Raw genomic sequence first — 10,288 nt, 5'->3', positions numbered from 1 at the left:
TTTTTTCCACTCGAGATCTCAGCACTTCTTAAACTGGGGGACATGATCCCAAGTTTAAAAGCACTGGATGGAAATGTCTCCTCACATCTAGCTTCACAGGGACCCTCAACATATCCATCCCTCTCATTTGTTCTCTACTCATTTCCATTCTAACACAGAAATAAGTCGTTCCTTCTTTAATCACTTGAAACTCCATTTCTAAGTCTGCTGTAGTCATGCTTTTGTAAAAGTGCTGGTGAAAAGAAAAAATAAAGAGCCAACTCTTTGGAGGCCAGGCAAGTTCCCTGCAGCCTGAGCCTACAGCCCATATTCAGTTTTAACTGCAGATCAGAGAATCCTTGACTCGAAAAGAGACCCCGAACCAGCACGACCCAAAATGACGTCCTGTATTTATACATTTTGAGATGTCAATTTCATTCTTTTCCTCATCTGAAGCCATGGCAGCTTCAGTGTTTTTAACTGCAGCATAATATACCTTTAAAGTATTGCCTTATCAAACAGTTTATTTTTTTTCATCAACTATAATCAGTTTTCAAATTCTGGGTTTTTTGTTTTGTTTTTGTTATGTGTGTGTTTTTGTTTTTTTATCCAAGTATGGTTCTCATGGTGTAGTAAATGACATTAGGCTTTTGTAAATTCTTGCAGAATATAACAGATCATTGGTTTTATAACACAGTCGCTGCTTTTGCATTCTGATGAGATTATTAGTAGCAGCCTAGAATACAACGTCCCTGCATACTGTTAGTTAAAAAAAAATAAAAGTTTACTAAATGGTCTCTTGTCAACTGTATCTGAAAATCATTATAGTTCCTCTGTTTCCTTTTCATGAAGGGGTTCTTCAGCAAGCTGGTGGGTTATGTCAACATGAGGTTACAAAATTATCACAGCAACCCTGTTTATTCCACTAGAGCTCGGGTTATATATTCCCTTTCCTCTTGGAACACTTGAGGGGGAAAGCATCTGTCAATCAGCTGCTGAGCATGCCCAAGTTTCAAGCCTGGACATTTCATAGCCATTTGGCCTTGGGGTACCTTGTGTTAGGATCAAATATGGAGGGAAAATTTCTTAAGGCTTTTCTCTAAATGAGATTTACAGTAAAAAATATCTTAGAAGCTTTCCTTATTGTATGGTCCCCTATCCTCCCCTCCCCACCACCTCACAGATTGGCCATTTGAGATATTTCCTGGCCTCCTGTAGAGAAATTCAAAATCAGCGGGATGGAGAGAATTAAGTACTCCATACCCCACCCAGGGCCCATAGTTCTTGATGGAAAGTTAATACATATGGCATTGAAGGGGATATCATAGCCTCATCTGTCCTACATTGCTGCCATTGCCACAGACCTGTTCAACTAAGAAAGACAAGCAGGGCAGCCCCAGGAAGAACTGATGAACAGATCTGACAGCCAAACATTTCCCAAGATCATGCATTATTTTTTTAGGGCTGAGATGCTGACATTTGAAAACTGTCTACTATGTGAGTGACTTCCCTCTGTCTCTATAACATTCCTGAAATGCCTATCTGAATTAAGATCATGACATTCTGTGTTCCAAACTGATACAAATGCCAAATAAAGAGATATACTGTGAGCCACAATGGTTCTCTAGGATGCCTGGCATTCAACAGAATCAATAATATACATTTTTAAATGTATAAATGCATATTTAAGTGAGAGATCTGATGTGCTCCAACAGTTCTGGTATATCAGCAACATAATATGCATTTTTTAAAGACTGCTTCCATTTAGTTTACATTTTTACCTGAAAGATTTAATAATGAGAATTAATAATAAATATGATAAAGCCTTCCATGACTGATTTTGGATTTAATCATTCCCCTCCCTTAAAAATGTAATCAGTTTCTCACTCTTCCCTTGTTATTTTATGCTTGTGTATTCATTATTAAAATATGAAGAGTGTCATGTTGGATTACTGTGGTTTTGCTTTGTTATTGTTTTTGTTTAGTTTTCCTTTGAACAGTCTTCACCTTAATGAATTGTGGGTGACTTTCATGATACTGATAGCTTACATTTGTATGGCACTGTAAATTTTTCTTAGGATTTTACATACATCGTTTCATGGAATTTTACAACAACCTTGGAAGTCTTTCCCAAGTGTCAATTTTAGTGCCTTCCTTCTTTTAATTATTTCAGTTTATCTTGTATAAACCTTATTTATACACATTGTTTGTCACCTCCTCTGTTAGATTATGAGCTCCTTGAGGGAAAGAGTCGTTTTTGCCTCTTCCTGTCTTCCCAACATTTAACACAGATCCTAGCATATAGCAGGTACTTAATAAATATTTTTTGACTAATCGAATGACCTTACAAAGTAAATATTCCGGTTATTATTTCTCCCACTTCAAAGATAAAACTATAGCTCATAGAGGTTAAATGATTTATCCAAGGTCATGTACCTAACCTCAGAAGTGATTCTTGATACTGTCTTTCTGACTCCAAGATCAATATTCTGTCCATTATACTATACTTTAAAAAAGTAAGCATTCATTTATAGATGTTGATGGAATGGATATCTTTCGTGTAAACTACAGAAATGGATAGTGACTATTTTAAGTCTTCAAAGAATTAGATAAGCCACATTGCATATAGTATGGGCTATTCCTATTTCTGAGTCAGGATGTGAGCTTTTGAAGGGTTGTATGTAGGCAGGGGTAAAGGACCTACAGCAAGAGAGGTGAAGAGGTGAGTATATCAACAATCCCTTCAGGCAGAAGGATTGGTGTCTTCCATAATTACTTTCCAATAACAACAATTTATTAAGGAACGTGGTAGAGGGAACTCCCAGGTGAGGAAGTATCCTTTACCAGTGAAGAGGGGCACCTTCTCTTCAATTTTAGTATTAGAGAGTTTCTTAGAAAATTAAGAGTTTACATGACTTGTTAACAGGCATATGGTTCATCTATAGTTTGTATAAGGGGTGAGGTTCAAACCCAGTATATCTGACTTCAAGGCTGCTTATACTACACTGCCCTTCTTTCCTTCCTTCCTTCCTTCTTTCCTTCCTTCCTTCCTTCCTTCCTTCCTTCCTTCCTTCCTTCCTTCCTTCCTTCCTTCCCTCTCTGTTTCTTAAGTATCCATCCATCTAGCTATCCTATCATTATATCTATATTTATCTATCTGTAAGGAACAAAGTTCCTTTACTTTTTTCAAACTTTTTAAAATGTCATTAAGTAAACCAATTCCAGCATTTCCTCATATTTATAACAGTGATCTTATTTTACTTCAATAGAAAAAAAGAAAGAAGAAAAGTTTAGAAATAACTAATTTTTTTTTCCCTCTCCCTCTCTCTCCCTTCTACCTCTTTCTCATTTCCTCTCTTCGTTTTCTCTCTCTATACTCACTTCCCCCCCCCTTAAACCCAACTCACTCTGCAGCTCGTATACTGCACGACAAATCCCCATCCACCTAGTACAGAATGAATGTAATTACTAAATGGTAACTTTTTCTCTTTTACCCAGGAACCCTGAGCATCTTCCCCTCCCAGTTTGATTTTTTTTTTCTTTTATTAAAGGTGTCATCCCTAGAGTAACTAAAGAAGCCTATTCGTTGAATGGGTGTATCTCTCTCAAAGTGAGAATGTGATAAGACCTTAGTCGGAAAGGATCAAGGTCTCTTAGTGCATCCTGGGCCATCTCCAGTTCTCCTGATGAATATCAAGCCACTAGTCCCAGAAGGCTCAGGAGAAGAAAGTGAGGCTGGTGACCTGCACAGCCCTCCCTCACTCAAAACAAAATCAACTGCAAGTCATGTCATCGTCTTGATGTCATGATCCTCCTCGAGGACAAAGGCAAAAACAACAACAAACACAACTTATTTCCCCCATATGCTAGGACATAGACTTACATGATTTTCACTGAGGATGCATTTAATCATAATATAATATAATGATTTTTCATTTGATACTTTTATGTAATAACTTTATTACTGTCAGCAATATTTTGAAATTTAGTGGTAAGAAGTTAAGCAGGGGAATCCCCTGGTCAATGTCACTACAGGGTGGGGAAACTTTTCTGATGGAGGTTTGAGGTAGGACCATTGACAAACTCATGAAGAGGACTGGAGAACATCTACTGTTCTTGGTACTGAATAGAAATAATTTGATTGGATGAAACTAAGTTGAAAAGCACCATCTCTTTCCGCAGGCCTATAAAAGGGATTCTTCATTGTGGACTCTACTTTTCTTCTCTTTTCAGCAGCTTAAACCAGAATTTAGCAGAACTGAGCCCTGAGATAGGACCCCACCCATCAGTAGTCATCAGTGACTCCCTTGGAGCAGAGATTCATGAGAGTTTTATGTGTTCTCACCCACAAGGTTCTAGACTCCCTCCCAGTCTTCAAGAAGCAGTGGCTTATCATCTCAGCCTGAGAATCAGAACAGCCCCAAAGAGGAGAACCACAACAGGAGAATGATGAGAAGTCTTGACCTCTAGCTTTCTGGATAGAGAAGGGAAGATTTCCTGGAATCCAGTCATTTAGGAAAAGAAAGAGATTTCCTAGTCAACTCCAGCTTTAGGAATGTAGTGATGTTAACCTCAAGTTCAAGAGTTATAGAATCCCATCCCCCAGAGAGAAATGAGAAAGTTATTGGCCCATGCAATCCTGTAATTCAGCATTCTAGGGAGAGTTGGAGAATCCCTGGGCAGTGCCAACCTCATGGTTGTCTCTATAGCAATCTCAAGTTCAAGAGTTCAGGGATTCAGCCTTCTGGAGAAAAGTGAGTTCCTGACCAGCCTCCTAGAGAGAGATTAAGATTTCACAGGTGACCCCCAAGGCCACAGGAGCAACAGAGAAATCTAAGCCACTATGTGGGAAAGTGAAAAACTTGGACTTTGCTTTCCTCTCATCTTTTGTCTTCAGATGTTGCCAGTCAAAAGGGAAGTAGGCTGGCTACGTAACAAATCTAATTCTATTTTCCTTCCTGGGAAAGTCAAGTCCTCAGAGTGGAACCTTTAGGCTGGATGTCCTGGATGAAGTGGGATTCAGTGCGAAGTTAGGGGCTTGCTTTGGAAGAAGTCCCAAGTTCATTTCCTTCTGGAAGGAATTCAGACCAAAGGATGGTACAATGACTATGAAGGCCTTTAGGACTGGGCAGATGTGAGACTCACCAAAAAGGGAGGAGAATTATATTTATTGTTTATAGGCATTGTGATCAGAAGTGTTGAAAATCCACAACAGTTTCCATCTTATTTTAATGTGTTGCTGTATTAATTTTTTTAAATGAATAAACATTGTTATCTTAGTCAACATGTGACTGTCAGGGATCTTTATGCAATGTTTAATGGCCCCCTGGTTCTATTTGGGTTCAACACCACTGCTGTAAATGTCTACTTTTTCAAGTTCTTTACTTTTTATTTTTTTGCTTTTTTTTCCCTTTAGGTAGAATCAAGACTATTCTATGCAGCATTAACCAGAGTGCTTATATAAGATCTAGGGACCCTTTTACTCATATATGTAAGGACCTATATATGCACTATATATGGAGATTTTTTCCCAGGGTTATCTCTGAGAAGGGGCAATATGAGGCAAAGAGTAGATGATTTCTCTGGGCTGCTCTCAAGATTGAATTTGGTGACTGGGATATACTTTTTCTAAGTCCATCTTCTGATGCTTCATTGATAGATGGAGATGACCATGGGTTCTTGAAGTCTACTCTAACAGAGCCCAAGCTCAGTCTAGTCCAGCTGAGCTGGAAGTCTCTGAACATGGATGTGTTCAGCGATAAACTATCCATCATGCAATGAACAGCCTAGCAAAGTTTGGAAAGGCTTATCACCAGTTTGACTGTATGGTGATGAATTTTTCAGTTATAGCAGCACTCACAGAAAATCTACTAAGTCATAGAAGAGTCGCGATCTGCATCAGTGGAAGGAGTATCCAGAGCCACCCACAGCAATGAAATCACAGATCCTTGAAGTATTGAACCATTAAGTACTTTTTTTTTTGTTCATGGCTTTAAATATGCTTTTTATATTTCTTAGAGGTAGTTTTTAACTGGTAATATTTCAAGGGCAATCCTTACCCACACTGATTTATGGGTCAAGTTTAAGAATTAAACTCTTTGGCAAGTTTTCCTTAATATGATCTAATAGGCATATATATTACATGCCCTTCAACAATTTCATGTCATTGCTTAATAGCTAACATTTACATAGCACTTTAAGGTTTGCAAAACACTTTATGAATACTGTCTAATTGCAACTTCACAGCAATCCTGGGAGGTAAGTACTGTAATTATCCCCATTTTACAGATGAAGAAACTGAAGACTTAAGTGACTTCTCCATTGTCTGAGGTTGGATTTGAACTCAAGACTTCCTGACTCTAAGTCCTAACGCTCCAGCTACTGCAACACCTACCTGCTTCAAGTAAAAGACTCAACTATCCACTAATAAAACAACTTGCAAGGACAATAATTTCAGGCACTGCCTCTACAGCTGTACACACAGTTGCACATACATAAATGATTCACCTTTATGGTTGTTCATTGGTCAGAGTACCTATTATGCCATTAGATAGTTATCCATTTAACTGGGGGACTGAGCACTGTTGACAGGGGAGTGAATTTCATCACCAGACCACTGTGCTGAGGCCCACATAGTTCTGCAACGAGGTCATAACCAGGAAGGTATATGCTTTTCTAATTGGGACATGTGTCTCCTGATCTCCTGTCACCTATTGTCCCCACAGAACTTTCCTGTGACTCTAGCCTGCTACTGCTACCCTACTATACACCTAACAACTACATACCCCTGAGTGACTCATCCTAGTAAACTCAGTTCTTTGGGGACATCACAGCTTCCTACCCCATTGCCTTTTGGATTTAAGAAAAAGAGACACAGTTTATGATCACAGAAAAGTTATTAGACTCAAAACAAAAGATACAGCAAGGATATATGTCACCTTGCAACATTATCAACCAGGTCCCTTTTGTCATGATTCAGGACATTTGAATTCTAAGCCAAGAAGTGACTGTTTCTGTTAATCCTGAAGATTGATCTAAGTGGCCCCCAAAAGTTTTATATGCGGTAGTAAACAAAGAAAAGCCAGCGCATTTTACAGTGGGAGAAGGGAGACTCCTATAACCTTTCAATAAACCAAATCAGAAGTAAGTCAGAATGTACAAAATGGTAGTTGTAATTCTTTGGGCTATGTCTACAGATTACTAATTACTCGGTCAAACTCTTCCTCATCTTCCATCTATGGAGAAGGGGTCCGTTCTCCCTAGACTATGCAATGTACGGGGGTACAGGTTTCAAGTAGCCTATGTAGACACATACAAAACTGCTTCTAGCTCTAATTTGTTTCCCTTAATATACTTGTTGTGACCCCAGCTAAGTCATATTATTATACTTCTGTGACCTGTGTACTATCTTGGCCTGGGGCTGTGATTCTTGCTTGGACTTTATTCCTTTGAATGAGTACGTTCTGCCTATTTCCTTGGCGCCAACGACTGCTTGATTTGTCCTCTGTAAGCTGCCAAGGTTCAGAAGATAAGCATTCTGGTCAGAGCAGTGACCCAGTCTCCTCTCCTCACACATTTGCTGCTGGAATTCTTCTCAACTACTTTCACTTTTTTTTTAAGAGTACTTTTTTAGAGCACTCAATCTTTTTGTCCAACGTGGAACTATGAAGAGGGTTTATAGTCAGGGGACCTGAGATCAAATGTGATCTTGGAAAAATCACTTAACTTTCCTCTACCTCAGTTTCCTCATCTGTCAAATGAGGGGAACAGACTAGCTGTTTTCTAAGGTCCTTTCCAACTCTAAACCTAAGATTCATGTAGAGATCTCTTTTTGGTCCAGACTCACCTCACTGGTTCCCTTCCCTTAGTCATTTTAAGTCTTTCAGAAGCTTCACCATTTATTCTCTTTCTCTAAGAACACACAAACACATGCATTCATGTACACACATAAACACACACACATACTCATATATCCTTTTTCTTAAAAGCTCTCATTAAGCCACATGACAACATGACACTTCATTGGTACAACAACATAAAAGATGGCAACAAGTTTATAAAGACAACTGTGAGTGTACAGATCCATCAATCAGGACTCTAGGCTTTACTGTCTGTGGCATGTTAGTAGTGCCTTAGACACAGTAAAGCATCATAGGGCATGAGTTCCACATGTTGAACACATGGGAAGTTAATTATAATAGCTCTTCACTGATTTGATAAACACAAAGTCTGCCCTCCATCTTGCTATAAGGTAGTCTAATCTATAAGAGACAATGTGGTACAAGGGTATAGATTTCTGTATTTGGAGTCACAGAGACCTGGGTTCAAATCCTGCTTCAAACACTCACTAACTATGACCCGGGAGAAGTTTCAGCCTCAGTTTCTTCATATTTAAAATGGGGATAATAATATCTCACAGGGTTGCTTTGAGGATCTAATAAGATAATGCATGTAAAATCCTTTTCATAGATTAAAGAATATATAAATGTGAGCCGTCACTTTTATAAACATTTTTGGGTATAGACTGTAAAGCTAGTGTTACAACAGAGATCCAATCTCCCCAAAACTATAAGCCCCATGAAGACAATTATTGTATCTTATCTTTCTCTATATCCTCCATAGCACTTAAAATGGCAGTGGCAGCAAGAAATATTTATTAAGCTCCTATGCTGTGTCAGGCTTTGTTCTAGGTGCTGGAAACAATGAGACAAATACAGACCAGTCCCTGTTCCTGAGATATGAACTCATATTCTCCTGTGGAGATACACAGATAAATATAAAGCACATACAAGGTAATCACAAGGTGATTTTTAGTAGTAAGAGAGGAGTTAAGTGGATAGAACAGGGAAGGCCCTATGTAGGATGAAGCCAAGACTTACAGGAATCTAGAGATTCTCATAGGCAGAAATAAGGAGGACTTGGAATGCAGCCCATGTAATCACAGGGGTGAGAGAGATAGAATGGTATGTACAGGGCCCCAAAACTAAGTCATTTGACTGGCACCTTTAGCGCATGAGGGGAAATAATGTGAAATATCTGGACAAGGTTTATGGTTGGGATTTAAAAAATATTTGTTGAATGCACAAGTGAGTACATATAACAAAGTCATCTTGGTTCTTGAGGAATGTAGAGTACGTTGGCAATTATGATGAGCTCATGTTTCAGAGGTGGCATATAGGCATTTTCCATGAGATGGAGCAATTAGCCTTCCTCCACCCTAAAAATCACCCAAATCTGGGTGAATAAGGGTTGTGGGTAGAAAGAGGATGTTTTTAACCAGTTATGGGTTAGATTGTCATAGGAGAGATGCATCACAATGTGCAATGATTATTGAAGAAAAATGTATGAAATAATGTTGAATCACTTTTGTCAAATGAATATAAGATGCTAATTGGTGATGTCTGTAGTCCCAGAGATGCTTGTCATGCAAAGAGTGAGTGAAGTACGGCAAAGCATTTGTATAGACCATCTGGAGGTGTACCCTTCACTCCTGCACTTAGTGAGAAAGGGGCATTAAGTAGGAACTTTAGAAAGCAAGACCTAAATATGCATCATACTCTGTTTTGATTCTCATAGACTTTTGTGACAATTTTCAGGTGAAAAGCCTGAGGGTATACACGTATACACATACACATACACACACACGCACACACACACACACACACACACACACACACACACACGAGATTGCTGCTGCCTGACAAGGGGCATCCATATCACGAGGCATAAGGATTGTAGTTTGTGCGACCCTAACCCTCTGGATGCCTGCCAGCTGACTGACCATGCAGGCTGTGTTTCCCAAATCTTTTACATTTTAGAAATTCAGGGCTTGCTGGCAGCTTTCTTCCCAAACTTGAGATTTTGTTTCCTGTTTTATTGAAACCTAGATAAAGGTGTTCATTTGTTTATACCTCTGGTCCTGGAATATTTTCTCTTCCTAGTCACTCACACACACACACACACACACACACACACACACACACACACACATACACACACATACTTCTGATCCTTTGCTCATCCAGATTCATCAGTTAAAAAAAAAATCAAACAAGATCATTTTCTCACCTCCATCCTATTAGTATTTGAGCAAGGGGTTGGGGGCGAGGGGGAAGAATCAATGTTCAGCAAATAGAAACATTTCGAAAATACATTATTATTTAGTTCACTATTCAAAAGGTTAGAGGGCTTTAGGAATAACTGAAACTTAAAATGAAATTGTAAGGAAATATTCATTTCTACCTAAACGTCATCTGCTCCTCTGCAGAATCTTGGATGTGAGACAGACCTATTCTTTCTTTCTTTTTTT

This window comes from Notamacropus eugenii, chromosome 4 (genome assembly GCF_028372415.1).
Source record: "Notamacropus eugenii isolate mMacEug1 chromosome 4, mMacEug1.pri_v2, whole genome shotgun sequence".
Taxonomy (NCBI): Eukaryota; Metazoa; Chordata; class Mammalia; order Diprotodontia; family Macropodidae; genus Notamacropus; species Notamacropus eugenii.
This window is presented reverse-complemented; position numbering follows the sequence as displayed.